The 16,542-nt window shown below is 36.8% G+C and overlaps 1 pseudogene; it reads right to left on the reverse strand.

Moving 5' to 3' along the window:
* Positions 1-14,136: 14,136 nt before the first annotated feature.
* Positions 14,137-15,525, reverse strand: LOC119532184 (annotated as a pseudogene).
* Between the last annotated feature and the right edge of the window lie 1,017 nt (positions 15,526-16,542).

Consider the following 16,542-nt stretch of genomic DNA (forward strand, 5'->3'; position numbering starts at 1 on the left):
GGCCCTGTCAATTTGTAGACACATGTTGTAGAAATTTTCTCATTACCTGAGCCTCAGAATTTTTTTTTAATTTTTTAATAGAATATATATATATGCAATTTTATTGAAATATATTCACACACTATATAATCCATCCAAACTATACAATCAACGGCTCACAGTATCATCACATAGTTGCACATTCATCACCATGATCAATTTTAGAACACTTTTATTACTTCAGAAAATGAAATAAAATTTAAAAAAGAATACCTAAAACATCCCATACCCCTTATCCCTTCTCTAATATTGACCCTTAGTATTGGTGTGGTATGTTTGTTACTGCTGATGAAAGAATATTAAGATATTATTATTAACTATAGTCAGTAGTTTGCAATAGGTACATTTTCCCCATATACCCATCTATTATTAACTCCTTTTAATAGTGTCATCCATTTGTTTTAGTTCATGGAAGAACTTTTTTATATTTGTACAGTTAATCACAGTCATTGTCAACCACAAGATTCACTGTGTTACATATTCCCGTGTTTTAACCTCCAGCTTTCCTTCTGGTGACATACTTGACTTTAAACTTCCCCTTTCCACCACATTCACCCACAATTCAGCATTGTTATTTATTCTCACAATAATGTGCTACTGTCACCTCTATCCATTTCCAAATGTTTAAGTTCAACCCAGTTAAAAATTCTGCACGCATTAAGCAACTCCTCGCCATTCTCTAGCCTCATTCTATATCCTGTTAACCTATATTCTAGCTTTTATGTCTATGAGTTTACATATTATAATTAGTTCATATTAGTGATCATACAATATTTGTCCTTTTTTGTGTCTGACTTATTTCTCTTAATAATGTCCTCAAGGATCATCCCTGTGGTTGTGTGCCTCAGGACTTCATTCCTTCTTACTGCTGAATAGTATTCCTTCATATGTATAAACCACATTTTGTTTTATCCATTCATCTGTTGATGGTGCATTGTTTCCATTTTTTGGCAATTGTGAACAATGCTGCTATGACCATCAGTGTGCAAATGTCTGTTTGTATCCTTGCTTTCAGATCTTCTGGGTATATACCAAGTAGTATGAGCCTCAGAATTTTAAGGGGCCTTATCCAAAGTCATAAGCCCAGGAAGTATATGGAGGATAGATTCAGAGAATATAGTTTGTATAGAAGATGAGATTAAAGGCAATCTTGGAGAGGTAATATTTGAAGGGAAATTGGCTGAGAATTTCTTGAATTGTACAGAGACATGATTCTTTAGATGGAGAGTGCATTTCAAATTTCAAGTGACTTGTGCCAGTTTGTATATATTATGTCCCCCCAGAAAAAGCCATGTTCTTTAATGCAATCCTGTTGGGGCAGATTGATCAATCTTTTTGATTAGGGTGTGACCTTTTGATTGGATGTTTCCATGGAGATATGACCCACCCAACTGTAGGTGATAACTCTGATTAGATTATTTCCATGGAGGTGTGGCCCTGTCCATTCAGCTTGGTTCTTGATTTAATTACTGGAGCCCTATAAAAGCTCAGAAACAGAAGGACTTCAGAGGAGCTGCAACATAGAGTGACATTTTGGAGAGGCGCTGCAGCTGAGAGACACATTTTGAAGACAGCTGTTGGAAGCTGACACTGACATTTTGGAGAATGCCTTTTTAAAATGCAACCTAGGAGAAAGCAGATGTCAGCCACATGCCTTCCCAGCTAACAGAGGTTTTCCAGATGCCTGCAGTATTCTTCAATGAAGGTACACTACTGTTGATGCCTTTATTTGGACATTTGCATGGCCATATAAGACTGTAACTTTGTAACCAAATAAACCCCCTTTATAAAAGCCAATCCATTTCTGGTATTTTGCATAATGGCAGCATTAGCAAACCAGAACATAACATAAATAAAATAAATCCACCTTAGAGCAAAACTGCAAAATATCAAGGATAAAGAGAACAACTTAAAAACTGTCTCATAAAAGAAAGAGTACCTGCCAAGGAAAATTAGATTGCCAGCAGATTTCTCCTCTGTAACCACAGATTCCAGAAGACAGTGAAGTAAAATCTTCAAAGTCTTGAGAGAAATGTAACTGACAACCAGCAGTGTTATTTTTGGCTAAATGATGGTTCAAGGGTAAAGATAAACTAAAGATATTTTCAGACATACATCTTACTTATAGACCCTTGCTGTAAGAGGAACTATACCATAAAGACAAATGTACCCAGAGAGGAGGGGAGGGATACAATAAACAACAGTGAACATGGAAATTAAACGATGGTAAACATAAAAGAGTAATTTGACTAAAAATGATAATGATGATAATAATACCACCTTGTGTTAAAAAACAAGAAATTAAATTTTGACTGTAATAACTTTACGGGGGTGGAAAATGTTCAATGTGTAAAGTGTTCCAGGATCATTGTCTTGTTTGTCAGGAGAAGAGAGGCACTGAATAATTTAGACTTTGTTTAAAAAAAGTATAGCTAAGTACATATGTTTAGGGAAACCACTAGAAGAACAGATATATAACCTATAGCTTACAAACCAACATAGAAAAACCTTATCATCTAAAACAGAATAGATCACACAAAAACATAAGATTGCTGAAATAAGTATAAATATGTAAGGAGTAGTGATAGCTGAGCACATATTTACTTTTTTTTGTATCAGTACTTCATTTATTTTTTTAAATTCAATTTTATTGAGATATAGTCACATACCATAAATCATCCAAAGTGTACAATCAATTGTTCACATTAGTATCATATAGTTGTTTGTTCATCACCCTGATCTATTTTTTGAACATTTTCCTTGTACCAGAAAAAGTGAAAATAAGAATTGAAAAAAAGAGTAAAAAAAGAACAGCCAAATTTTGCCCCACCACCACCCTATTATTCCTTTAGTTTTTTGTCCCTATTTTTTTACTCATTCATCCATACACTGGATAAAGGGGAGTGTGATCCACAAGGCTTTCACAATCACATTGTCACATATTTACTTTTGATCATGGACCCCATTTTATAGACTTTTGGATAACTACAATTTCTTGGTGAGGAAGGCAGGAGATGGAAACCAACCACAATATCAGGATTCTCAGAGCTTGTTTCCTTTCATATATATTTGTTAGTTTAAAGTTGAAAATTTCTTCCTTAATGTTATTTACTGCATAGTCAGATAAATTTCCAGATTTTCTGTGTATGCGCTACATTCTTATTGAATATAGAAAAGGAGGAGAAATAAAAAAGGAAAAAACCTTTGCACTCCCTCCCAAGCACCTGGAGTCTGGCGTTTGATTCCGCTGCCTGGATGGAAGCCTTTCATCTAGCTCTTTATAGACAGCCCACAGGTTTGGAACACCAAATAGTGTACTGTGATTTTAGAGATTGTTGTCTGTGTTTACTGTAATTATAGAGGTATTTAAAACTTCTGCATTTTGCCATTGGGAGAGAAAAATAGAAGGATTTGGAGTAATCGGTTGTTATGTACACATCTTGAAGTTAAATCAAAGTTATGTTTTTTTGCCTGTAGCAAATTCTGACTTCAAAAAGAGCCTGAGTTTTTGAAAGTTGGATCTTTGCAAATATTCTAAATTAAATTGCTGAAGTTCCTCAAACCAGCTAGTGACTATCAAAAACCAGGAAGTCAATAGATTATGCTTTGTGTTTATGGTGTGACTTAAATTCTCAATTTAATCACTTGTTTTGTTAACTTAATTAGTAGTTGTTCTCTTCTTCAGGAAGTCTTATATATCAAAAAAATTTTTTTTTTCTTGATCTTGAGTTTATTTTCTGTCAAGTCAAATTGTAGGTCATTGGATGACAGGTATGAATACTTTTAGGAATCTGCCAGTCCAAAACAGAAGACAATACTCAAGGCCAGAGAGGAAATAAAACTTTCCCAAGTCCTCAGGACATGTTAGTGGCAAAGAGGTTTGGTCTGTAATCTAATTTGTGATTTATCATCATAGCATGTTCAAAGAAGGGTGACCATTTCACCATTTATGCAAAAGAGTTGATTTCTCACTTAAATGTTTAACAAATTCTATTTTTTCACTGTTTTCAATTTTTAAACAGTTTTATTGAGATATATTTACATACCCTACAATCATCTACAGTGTACAATCAACTATTCACAGTCCCATACATTCATCACCAGAATCAACTTTTGAACATTTTTCTTACTCCAAAAAAAAAAAAAAAAAAAAGTAAAAAGGTACACTCAAGACATTCCATCCCCACAAACCCACCCTATTATTCTTTTAGTTTTCATTCCCCATTCCCATTTTTCTACTCATCTGTCCATACACTGGACAAAGGGAGTGTGAGCCATGAGGTCCTCACAATTACATAGTCACACCAGGTAACCTGTATAGCTATGCAATCATCTTCAAGAATCAAGGCTACTACTGGGTTGCAGTTCGACAGTTTCAAGTATTTCCTTCTAGCTATTGCAATACACTAAAACCTAAATAGGGATACCTATTGTGCCAGTTTGGATGTATTATGTACCCCAAAACGCCATTATCTTTAATGCAATCTTGTGGGGGCAGATGCATTAGTGTTGATTAGGTTGGAACCTTTTGATTGTTTCCATGGAGATGTGACTAGTAACACCTTTGATGGGTGTGACCTGTTGATGGGATTGTTTCCATGGAGGTGTGGCCCCACCCATTCAGCTTGGGTCTTGATTTAATTATTGGAGCCCGATAAAATCTCAGAAACCGAAGGACTTCAGACTAGCTGCAGCCAAGAGCAACATTTTGAAGATGGCCTTTGAAAGCTGAGACTGACATTTTGGAGAATGCCGTTTTGTAACGCAACCTGGGAGCAAGCAGATGCCAGCCAAGTGCCTTCCCAGCTACCAGAGGTTTCCCGGATGCCAATGGCCTTTCTCCAGTGAAGGTACACTATTGTTGGTGCCTTACCTTGGACACTTAGTGGCCTTAAGACTATAATTTTGTAACCAAATAAACCCCCTTTATAAAAGCTAATTCATTTCTGGTATTTTGCATAACAGCAGCATTAGCAAACTGGAACATCTATATAGTGTGTAAGAATGCCCTCCAGAGTGACCTCTCGACTCCATTTGAAATCTCTCAGCCACTGAAACTTTTGTTTCATTTCACTATCCCCTTTTAACAAATTCTATTTTAATTTGTGACACAAAAAAGTTGAACAAAAGTGTCAGTAAGAATTCAGTGAAGTAATTTATCGATCAGTTTGCTCTGAAATTTTTGCAGTTACTGCCTACATTGGGTAATATTCACAAGAGGGAAATTACTTAGGAAATTCCCAGATTCAACCTGTTCTGATAAATATTGTGAAAATAGGAATTTGTTATTGTTCTTTAATTATAGGATATTTCATGCTTACAAAAAAAGGTTAGATAATATTTCCACCATTGAGTTGAACATGTTCCTCTCACACTTAACGTTTTTTAGTTTTATTCATGTTAATACATGTAAATTGAGTCCATTTAAAAAATTACTATGTCAAATTCAATTATAAAATTAATTTTTCTATTTTCAAAAGATAACATATAGATTTATTTCCAGTTTATTTTTGCTTCCACAAGCAATACTGCAATTAACATTCTTGTATATCCCTCTTAGTACACGTATGGGAATTTTTTCTGGGATATATAACCAGAACTGGAAGAGCTGGCTCAAATATACTTCATTTTTATCACACATTGCCTTTCACAGTAGTTGTACAGATATACCCTCTTACCAACACATACGGGAGTCCTAATTCGCCCATCCTCATAAACCCCTGGAGTTATCAAACTTTAAAATATCTACCAATTTTATGAGGATGAAATGATATCTCCTAGTTTTAGTTTGCATTTTTTTGTTACTGTTGTGGAAGATATTTTCATATGTTTATCATATTTTGCTTTACTATTTTGTGCTTTCTATTAAGTTATTTTAAAAAAATTGTCAACTTTTATATATTTTAGGTACCTGCCTTTTATCTGTTAAATATGTGCAATTTTGTTTTCCCAGTATATGGTTTGTATTTTTTTTTGTTTTTTATAATATCTCTGAAATAAAGAAATTAAAAATTTTAATGAACTCAAATGTGTCAGTCTTTTTTTTAAAGCCATGACCTTTATTTTTTCTTATTTACAAAATGCTTTCTTATATCCTTCAATGTTTTCTTCTAAAAGACTTAAAACTTTGCTTTTCTCATTTTGGTCTTTAATTCATCTGGAATATAATTCTGAGATAGTGTGAGATAATTCTAATTTTCTATTTTTCATGGGGAAAACTAATATTCCTTTTATAATTTATTTAGTGATCTGTCATTAAGTTAAAAGATTTTCTATTTTCTATCAAATACCAAGTTTTCCTACATATGTGGAGCTTTTCCTGGGCTCTCTATCCTGTTCCATTATTCTGTTTATTTATCCTTGCAAATATCACAGGGGTTTAGAATAAGTATTGACAGTTAATGGAACATTAGCACTACTTTTATCCTTCCAAATGAATCTTAGGATCATCTTACAAGGATCCATGAACAATTCTGTTGGGATTTTAATTTCAATTCCATTGAATTTATAGGTTAATTTGAGGAGAATTACCGCTTTTGTGATATTGAATCTTTTCTACAGAGAATATTTTTCATTTATTTAGGCCTTCTCTTGGGCCCTTCATGATAATAGTAAAATTTTGCATAAAACAATTTTGAACATACTTGGCTAGATGTGTACTTAGGATTTTTGTTCTGATGGTAAATACAATCTTTAGAAAAAGGATTTTTATATTTTTGAATTGATATTTGCTAGTACACGGAAATTGTTAATTTTGTACATAGTGTATTATCTATCTAGAAACCTACTTTCACTCATTCCAATGATTTTGTTTCTTCCTTTCCTATCCTTACATTTCTACCTTAATTTCTTGTTTTATTGTACTGTATAGATGGTCCAATCTTAATGTTGAATGAAGCAAGGAATAGCAGGCATCCATCATAATCTTGTTTCTGATTAGATGAGTGACACTTCTATTGTTTTGTTGTTAACTATAACATTTGATGTCTGTTTTAAATAGATATTCTTTATCAGTTGAAGAATATTCCCTTATATCCCATTTGTAATAAAAATTGTTACCTTTCCTCTATGTGTTGAATGTATTTTGAGGTCTCACACATTGTTTCAGCTACAGAGTTAGAGATACCTTTTTTCTTTTTCACCTAATTGGTTTTGTAGAGAATATGTTGTAGCCTGAAAACATAGCTTCTGACTGAGACTTTAGACTCAGGAGGAAAAGGAGGTATGAGTCATAGGAGGATCTAATTGCAAAAAAGCTTCTATTTATTGCTTGCTGAGGCTATGATGGGGCAGTGCCTGCAGGCCTTAGATACAGAGTTTTAAAGAAGCAGGTATATTGGTCTAGTGAAGGCAGATAACTTGGTGAGACATATGGGTTGTGGGCTGATGAAACATAATCAACACTACTCACAAATATTTGTGGGAAGGCACACCTACTTAACACACCAGAATTACAAATATCTTTAAAGTTATTGCGTGACTAGCTTGGGTTAACTAGCTTGCTTGAATCTAAAACGTGTATAGTCATTACTACTTTTAAGTAGAGGCTAGGCTACAGTGAGTTCAAAGGTAACCCTCTCCATGTGCACAGGTACCCTGCCTTCATTCCACCCTGCTGGGAAAAATCAGCCATTCCCACCACTGTTCTCTGTTACAAAATAGAAAACTAGGATTGCAAGTCACTATCTCAGGTTTGTTCCCCATTTCAAAAATGCCTGCTAAGAAGGTCCTTGGCATTAAATCAGTTCAATTCCGCAAATGCTTACTGACAGCCTGGTTTGTCAAATGCATGGTGTGAGTCATCATGTGGCATACGAAGATGAAAAATTTACACAGACATTACAATATAATTGTAAATGGTAGCCAGTAGAGACTGAACCTTGAAAATTTTTAAGATAGAACACTGCCATTTTGAAGTTGAGTTCCGTTTTTGCTTGCGAAGTGAGAAGCAGGAATTAGTCTTGAAGAGAAATATTTTCTATGTCTTGGGAGGGATTATTTTGCTTTTAAATGTAGATTTAAATTATGCACTTACCTACATACTATTTGGGGAGTTCTGAATGCAGTGAAGCAATGTAAATAGAATCGCTTCAGACCAAGATGTAAAATAATTTGTGAAGTAAATTGAGCATACACACTATTGTGCTCCAGCAAAAGTAGAGAATTTCCCCCTGGAAATCTGAATTTAGATTGCCTTATGGATAGAAATAGATTTTTCTTTGATTATTTGTGTGTGTGTGTGTGTGTGTATTTGCAAAAGACTGCTAGCTATTTGAATACTTTATTTCCTCTTTGATTCTGAGCACAATGCAAGGCTATATTTTCCTGCCTTCCTTACAATTAGTTGTGTCCATATGATTAGTTCTTGTCCAAAGTATGTGAGCAGAAGTGATGTGTATCACTTCCAGGCCAAGGCATTTATGAAGTGGAAGCATCTTTTCCATGCTCTCTTTTTCTTGTCCCTCTTTAACACAGTTGACAAGGAGGCTCTAGAGGATGGCAGGGCCACAAGATACAAGAAGCTTGAGTCCCTGAATCACCTCAGGGAGGAAAACTGTCAGCAGACCTGGAACACTGTCTTTGATCATTAAATGAAGGGAAATTAAACTTTATATTTTGTTGAAAATTTTTCCTTATTTTTATAGCAGCTCACATCACCCTAACTCATACAGTGTTCTTGCCATAAAGAAATGGGAAATTGTACTTTTACCACATAAACACATAGGCTTATTTCCACTTAATGCGTCAAGAGAGACTGTGAAAAGGAACTGTGCAAGATTTGGTGCAGTAACCCATGGGCTGAACCATTGCTATCACACATGGAGCATTTTTTGAGACAGAATAATTCAGACATTAGGAAATAAAATTTCAGAACATAGCAGTGATTATCTTCTCTGGTCTCTGAGGATGAGACACACTTAGTAAGTAGGGAGTAGACTCTGGAGGGAATTCATGGTTCTACTCTCAAGTCCTTCAGAAGTGAGAAAGAAAGGGAGTCTAGGATTAGGAGAGTTGGGGTTTAGTCAGGCTTGGGTGCCTGAAGATTTTTGTTGGTGGTCACTGAGCTTGACAAAGGCACATGGAGGCCTGAGTTCTGAGATTGAGTTTAGCCTTCTGGGTCTTATGATGAGATATTTTAATAGTAGCCCCACTGTGTTGCAGTTATTCTTCAAGCCATCTATAATGTATTGCTAGAGGTTACAAACTGGTCTCAGGGGTGATGTGGAGGATTAGAGAAGGCAGCATCCATTTTATGAGGCCAGAGCAGGGCCATGAGTGGTAGCCCACCCACAGCAGATGGCAGTACCCACTGGAGTGGTGAACATATAAATGTCATCTGCAACAGAAACAAAATGTGATGTCAAGATAAAACGGCTGGAATGGGAAGAAATGGGGGTCTTGCTTCAGAATATATGTGAGACAGTACCCTGAGAAACTCTTAGAAAAAAGCTGTTTTCCAGGAACAGGCCAGCAGGGGTTTGTACATTATGGTTTGTATATTAACAGTGTGTCTTTACTTTGTAGTCATAGGCTGGTGAGGCTGTTGAAGTATGGATGACAGATTTAAATTTGTTGTGTTTCATTTTTTACGATTCATGTTGATGCTTCCCTACAATAGCACTGATAAATGTGTTTCGATACCCAATAATTGACAATGTGCATAACGTTACCTCTATCATACAATATATGTCATGGTAAGAGGGCTGCACAGGTGCAGGCATCAAATTGGACCCTCCCCCCCACTCCAGGTTCCTGATTAATGCAGATATTTGGCTTAGAACTTGGAGAAGTCCAGACTTCCTGGATGGCTCTACAGTTGAGCCTATGCTGGGCTCTTGGCTGAGGGAGCAAGAAGAGCCAACAGTCTGTCTGCCCTCTTCTTCCCAGCCAGCACCCTGGTGTGGGGCTTTGCACACCCAGAAGATGGGTACCTTTCTCTAATCTGCACAGAGGGGTATGGCTAGTCCTCCCTAAGGGGTCAGCTCTGGGCTCAGCCTGGCTTTCAACTCAGAGGCCTCCAGAACATTTACCTGTACTTCCTTAGACTTCTGAAAAGTTTGCTTTAGTCTTGTTCTCTCCCCATCCTTGCCCTCTTCTCCACTTCCTACTTTCCACAAGCTTGCAGGATATTCTCTCTCTCTCTCTGACACACACACACACACACACACACACACACACACACACACACACACTTCCAGGAAGGTCCTGAATGACCAAGTCTAAATTAAATCCATAGAGCAAAATTATAGTCTAGATTAGGTTTTCTTTAGGTTTTCTAGTTTCTAGGCTTGCAACAGGAAAATGTGAGTGTCCTTAAATTGCCTTAGGAATGAAAGTACAAAGCTAGTTTTCAATGGCTTTGGAGCAGGTGTTGGGAGCAGATGGGGAGGGGTGGGAGTGGACTCCTTAGCATGAACCAACTTGTCTCACTGTGGAGCAGTGAGGGGCACTGAACTACAGTGAGGAAAATGAATCCATATGGTGCAACCAAATTGTCTAATTTATGTTGCTTATATCACCGTGTTATTCCTAAACAGGCTGGTACTGCCAATTAAGATTCTTATGTTTTCCAGTATACCCATGACTTAGCTTCTTAAGGATGAAGGGGAGGACAGCAGACACACACAGAGCTTATGTTACTCTGAGGGACTTTTTGCCAGTTGCTTGTTGCCATGGGCAGTTGGAGGTGGGGAATCCTTTGGTTTGGGTAGATCAGGCTATTTTCTACAGGGACATGTGTCCTGAAGCTGGAGAGGGCCATGGACAGAAGGCTGCTGTCAGCCATAGTCTTTCTATCCTGTTGGCTGTAGGGGCACAGTGCTAATAGATCCGCAAGACCTCTGCTTTCTGCTGCCCAAATGGCTCTAGAGCATGTTTGAGTTTATAGAATGTTCTTAGGCCAATGACAAAACAGCAAGGAATGGATATTCTCCCTCATCTTTCTCTTCCTCCTTCCCCCTCTCCTTGTCTTCACCTTCTCAAATTCACCTTCATTTCCACTTCCTTGGTGACTTCATCTCCAAGCTGTCTCTCTAGGTCTCCCTCAAGATGGTGAGGATCTAACCTTAAGCTCCCCAGATATATCTGGTTCAGTCCATTTCCTTAAAGCCCAGAGAGAGAGTGAGAGGAGCCTGCTTCAGGAGCCAGCTGTCAGAAAGGGCAGGGGCCATGGCAGGGCTGGAAGGTTGGTGTCACCCCAGTAGATCATGGGTTATGGTCTGTTTCCAGGCCATACATTTTTCATGCCTGTACTCTAAGATGGTGCTCTTCCTTCCTCTGTGGACTTCTCCACTCCTACATACTATTTGTATTATTATACTTGATTTTTTTTTTTTCTGAGAACATCATCCTTTGTATTTTTGCTCAGGTCATCTTGGGCCACTGTCATTTTCCTTACATATTTGAATGCAGTGAAAAATTTCATTTGTAACTTGTTTGTCCTTTTCTCTGCTATGGTGAAGAGAGCACTTGGCTGGACAGCAGACTGGATCCCTGCCTTCTCCAGCTGGCAGACTGGGAATAAGTCAGCCTTAAGCTCTTTAGGCCTCAACTGCCTCATTAATACAAGTCTTTTCCAGTCATGAAATTTTACAGTTTTTTTTTTTTTCTCTTTTGCTTAGGTATGTCTTTCTCTTCTTCTTAACTCATCGTTTTCTTATTTATTAAAGAAAGAATTTATGTAATGTAAGTCTCTGAGGCAATAGTTTCAGATACTCAAGTCTCTGGAGAGTAAATCACTTGTGTGTAATCAAGCATTCCTTTCTCTTTTCCTTATTAAAATTTGCACAGAATGTCATATGCAACTTATTATTGATCTGATTAAATACTTACTAAATAGTACTTATTCAGAAATAAAACTTCTCTCAACTTCAACACATCAAGACATCAAGAACACAGCCGCAAACAAAGAAGTACAAAGAAATTGTTACAAAGCACACACATGAAAACCCACTCACAAAACCTACCCATTTAGCTACATTGGAAAGGCCCTTGGGCCTTGGCTTATAGACCCTGACTTATATTGGTATCTCAGTTCTAATAGACTTAGTTATCTTGTTTCCTAGGCCACACAAGATTTGAAATAACAGATTTGAAGAGGTATGTGTGTATGTGTGTGGGGAGGGTAGAGGTGGGCTGTTGGGGGTGGGAGGTGAGGGGATGGGAAATGAAGGGTGGGGATGGGGATGTGGTTAGAAGAGGCTTTCTGAGAACTTCTATCAAAGACAATTGACATTCTAAAAGAGACCATCTAACATTGAGAGAGGAAACAAATACAACGGCATGGTCATTCTGTGGAGGGAGTAAGATTCCTACTTATCCAATAAGTATACTATTTGTACCCATTTTAGTTTGTGCTTTCTATTTGTGCTGCTTATTCAGTTTCTATTTTTTCCCATTCTTTCTTGATTTCTTTCAAATTAGTTGAGTTTTTTGTTCTACGTTTTATTTGTTTTTTTTAATTCCACTTTTTCTCCATTTTTTTTTTTTTTTTTTTTTTGGAATATATATGCTCTATTGTCTATTATTTTAATGATTACCCATGGAATTTTACCATGCATGTTTAATAAACTCTCAACTGGCTGAATATTTTTATCCAACTCACAACCACTATGAGGATCTTAGTATATGTGAACTCAAATCACCCCTGTCCTTTTTACATGCAACTGTGTCTGATGTTTTAGCTCTCTCTTGCTCTATTTTTTAATACTCCATGCAATAGATAATACTTTTTACATGCTTTCAATGCTTATTTAGTTTTACCACATGTTTGTCGACTTCTTTAGTTATAATTCTTTTTTGGATCTCAGATCTTTTTGTATCGTTTTTCTTATTCTTAATGTACATACTTTAGATGTTCATTTAATGAAGGTCCTTTGATGGAAAACTTCCTCAGTTTTTGTTTATCTAAATATGTTTATTTCATTCTCATTCTTCAAGAATAGTTTTTCTAGTGTACAATTCTAGGTATACAGTTATTTTCTCTCAGCATTTTGAAGATATTTTTACATTGTCTTCTGGATAAGAAGTCAATTTTTAGTCTAATTTGTGTTAATTTATAGGTCATTAGCCTTTTGTCTCTGGCTGCTTTTAAGAGCCTCTCTTTGCCAACACATTTGTCTTGAGTGTCTCACTATACCCTCTGTATCTCAAACCCTCTTAGTATCTCTGAGCTGAATTTGCATAGTTCCTTTGGATCTGTCTTCTGGATAAATAAATCTCTCTTCAGTTATGCCTAAAAGACTGTCCTTCCATTAAGGTTTTTATTTTAAATAAACTTTATTTTTTGGAATAGTATTAGATTTACAGAAAACTTATGAAGATACTACAGTTTCCATGTACCATGCATACAATTTCCCTGATTATTAACATCCTACATTAGTGTGGGTACATTTGTTACAATTAGTGAACCAATATCAATACCTTATTATCATCCAAAGTCCTTTGTTCAGGTTTCCTTAGTTTTTTTCTGTTCGAGGATTCCATATTAGTATATCACATTCCTTTTTTTTAACATTTGTTTAGATTTATTTCATGCCTTCTTTTCAAAGGAATAATAGTAATTAAAAAAATTAAAAGAGAACATAGTAAGATTATTTATTCTTAGTATAAAGAACATAATTTTAAGATTCCATAATATTTGTTTGTCAAAGCATACTTACATCCAAGTCTTTGAAAGGGGACTGAGAGGGCAAAAAGGAAAAAAAAAAGTGGCAAAAAGAACTCAGAAATAATTTAGTTCCATTCTATTTAAAGCAGATTTTTAATAAACAGTGCATATGTCCATGGAAGTTTTCTGGGAGGAGAACAATATAACTTCCATTTTGTTGCAAAGATTAAGGGCAGTCAAAGGAATCTGAAAAATACATGGTTTAATTAAGACCAAGTTTTCCTGCTTTCTATGTACACCAAAACTCCTGGTTCCATACCATATATCAATGTAGAAACACAACAAATGTTGGTGATAAAGTTACATTAGATACTCCATGATAATTTTGGAGGGAGAGAAGTCTCGGTTTTGCACCATACAGATGGAGTCAAATCCCTCTGGAGAAGTTCGGGATAAAAATTGGCCTCTATATTAGACTCAAGAAGAAATCATTCAGCTCCTTCCTCTGCTGTCATGGAAACAGGCTTCACATAGTATGGACCTTCACTCAGGTGAGTCCTCGGCCTCAAGTAATTTGGGTTCCCAAAGATTTCTGCAATTGTCTTGGAATTGGCAAGTGCTTTTACTAGTTCAAACTTGGCATCCCTTGAAGCTTTGTCATGTTCCATGGGCTGGTCTATCACATATTCTACAAAACCTGGACTGTTAAACGTAAGTTTCTGAGCCCAGGGATGGTTTGCAATGATCGTGAACACTTTTAAGGCAGCACAGTGTAGTTCAGGGAAGGGTTGATTACTGACGCTGAGAAAGAGTTCCAGTGGGTCCCGAGTTAGGAAAGAAAACCAGGATTCTGTCATCCTCAGAAAGTCATCAGTTTGCTGCTCGGGCAGTAAACTGCATCCAAACACCTAATTTTTCAGGTCTGTTGAGGCGGCATTCTTTGCTTGATGTCCTATTCTTGTGAGCAAGCATTCAAAAGTGAGTTCCTGTTTCTGTAAAACCTGGTTTCCTTCAACACTGGATCCCAGGATTCCAATCGTGTCCACTGCTACATGAATCATGGTGGGGTCTTGACTGTCTGTCATTTTATAGACCTTTTCCACAAAGACAGAATAATGCTCGCAGATCTGTTGGGGACTATGCATTATAGCCAAGTTTCCAAAAAACTTCACAAACCCTGGCAAATAGAAGCTAGAGAAAGGGTCTGAATCTGCCCAATTAGGTTAGAAATCTGGTCAGTCACTCCTAATGTAAGGTACTGTCATCCATCATGAGTATATGCCAGTGATGTCACCGTTTCTATACAGGTGGCACTCATATACTCTGAGTCCAACAATGTCATTTGTTTTCATTATACTTTTCATGTCATCCAGCAGACTGTTTTCAAATAAAGCCTATAGCTCAGCTTGGGTTAGTGAGATTCTTGACAGGGATTTGACGCTGCTTTTTAAAGCTACAGATAGATTCTCTCCACCAATACAGTAAATGATTTGTTTTAGTAACTCAGAATTATTTAGAATCTCAGTAGGAGCATCAGAATTATCAACAACTCTTCCAACCTGGGACAGAGTGAGGCTTTTTACGGAATCATCAGAGTGAGTCAGTCCTGTCTGCAGGTCAACTCTGAGGTTCTGTGCCACGTGAACTGGCTCCACAGTTTGAAGAAATCTCTCCAGAATGGATACACGTAAAGCAGTCTGTTCCCAATGGTTCTCATTGAGCAGAGAGAAAAGTGGGCCAGGGTGCAGTTCCGCCCCTTGCTCGTGGACATTGCTGAGCAGCTCGGCCTGTAGCACCAACTGAAGCCCACATAGCTCCTCCAGCATTGCTTCTAGCTGCAACACCTCCCTCAGCAGGGCCAGCCCCTGAGCCGCCATCTTGCCCCTTCCGCAGGGGCTGCTACCACATTACATTTGTCATGTCTCCTTAGGTTCCTCTTGACTGGGACAGTTTCTCAGACTTAACCTTGTATTTGAATGACCTTGATAGTTTTGAGGAGTCTGGTCAGGTATTTTGTAAAATGCCCCTCTATTAGGAATTGTCTGATGTTTTTCTCATGATTAGACTGGGGTTATGGGTTTGGGGGAGGAAGACTAGAGAGGTAAAAGTGCCATTTTCATCACATCATGTCAAAGGTTTATATATACTATCAGTATGATTTGTCACTGTTGATTACCTGGCTGAGGTAATGTTTATCAGGTTTTTCCATTATAAAATTGCTCCCCCACCCCAACCCCCTTTCCATTCTGTACTCTCGGGAAGGAAATCACTTTGCAGTGCTCACACTTAAGGAGTTATGATCCCCCTCCTTGAGGACGGAGTGTCTACATAAATTATTTGGATATATTTTGCATGGGAGATTTGTCTCTTCTCTCCCATTTATTTATTTAGTCAATCATTTATTTATATCAGTATCGAATCATGGCTATTAATTTTATACATTGGGTTATAATCCACTACTACTTTCTTTATTTTGTTACTTAAATCATTCCAGCTTTGCTTATTGTGAGCTCTTTCAATTGGCTCTGTGTCCCTTTGACATACTCCTATAATCATGGGTTTTTTTTTTTTAACATTTTCTTATTTTTGGCACTGCAAGATGCTCTAGGCTCATATTGTATTTCCTGTCCCAGTCCCAGAATTGACCATTTCTCCAAGGTGCACTAGTTCCTTCTATTGGAAAATGGTATAAAAACCAAAATCTGTGTGAATCATTGAGTTTTTAATTTCAATAAATTACACTTTTCACGTCTTAAATATATTTTGTTTTTCTTTTCCAAATCTACTTTTACTTTTCTTAATAGTCTCTTGGTCTTTTTCTTATTTTCTATTTCCTTAAATTTTTAAAACATAGTCTACATCAGATAATTTCAATTCCTGAAATCTTTGCAGGC

This window comes from Choloepus didactylus, chromosome 4, assembly GCF_015220235.1.
Source record: "Choloepus didactylus isolate mChoDid1 chromosome 4, mChoDid1.pri, whole genome shotgun sequence".
NCBI lineage: Eukaryota > Metazoa > Chordata > Mammalia > Pilosa > Megalonychidae > Choloepus > Choloepus didactylus.